Below are 948 nucleotides of genomic sequence, written 5' to 3'. Positions count from 1 at the left end.
TTTTTTGTAAATAGAGGCAGTTTCCCCTCTCACGTCCCCATATCTCTGGGCTTGAAAATAGTTTCATTATACATCTAACCACTCATTGTCACTTCCAGATCATTATCTATCACTCTGCTTTCAATCCCTGTTCCCTGACCACGCTGAACTCCCCCAGCCTTAAACCATCCCTAGTTGTTTCTTATCTCATAGTCTTATACATACAGCTCCTTCTTGCTGGCAGTTTCTCTTGGCTAGTTTTCAGTAGCAGCTCCTCCTCATCCTTTATTCTTCAGCCTAAACTTCACGTCCTTACACAATCCTTTCCTGAATTTCACTTTCTAAGATAGCTTCCATGCCTCCTTATTCTCTATTCCAGCCCCATTTGTTTCCTTCATAGTACCTCTTTGGAATTAAATTATTTCACTGCAGCCAATTAAGCTGACTGTGCTCTTTTCCTCAAGGGGCCCAGGGTGCAATGGCTGCAAACAGTATTCTCCCTGGTAGTGTATGCAGCCTGTTGCCTGTGTGGGTTGCCTTAAGGGACCTTGGAGACAGCCCTTTCCAGTGGACGTTCATGTCTGGCATACTGTCCCCAACCTAGGAAAAAAAAAAATCACAGCAGTTGCTTGCTTGCTTTCCTTCTTTCCTTCTTTCCTTTCCTTCTTCTTTCCTTCTTTCCTTTCCTTCTTTCCTTTCCTTCTTCTTTCCTTCTTTCCTTTCCTTCTTCCTTCCTTTCTTTCTTTCTTTCTTTCTTTCTTTCTTTCTTTCTTTCTTTCTTTCTTTCTTTCTTTCTTTCTTTCTTTCCTTGCTTGCTTTTCTTGCTTTTCTTGTTTTTCTTGCTTTTCTTTCTTGCTTTTCTTTCTTTCTTTTCTTGTTTTTCTTGCTTTTCTTTCTTTCTTTTCTTTCTTTCTTTCCATGAACCCACAGAAAGTGGGTTCATGCAGGCAGGTGCCTGCCACATTCATT

General features: G+C 40.9%; 1 non-coding gene across 1 annotated transcript; it reads left to right on the top strand.

Annotated features, from left to right (window-relative positions):
- The first annotated feature begins 405 nt into the window (after nt 1-405).
- Nucleotides 406-539, top strand: LOC116278217 (small nucleolar RNA SNORA70). Its single transcript, XR_004187614.1, has one exon. It is a non-coding gene; the product is annotated as a small nucleolar RNA SNORA70 (small nucleolar RNA).
- The last annotated feature ends 409 nt before the right edge of the window (nt 540-948 follow it).

Source organism: Vicugna pacos, chromosome 3, assembly GCF_048564905.1.
Source record: "Vicugna pacos chromosome 3, VicPac4, whole genome shotgun sequence".
Taxonomy (NCBI): domain Eukaryota; kingdom Metazoa; phylum Chordata; class Mammalia; order Artiodactyla; family Camelidae; genus Vicugna; species Vicugna pacos.
The sequence above is the reverse complement of the archived record's forward strand: the minus strand, read 5'-3'. Positions and strand labels throughout refer to the sequence as shown.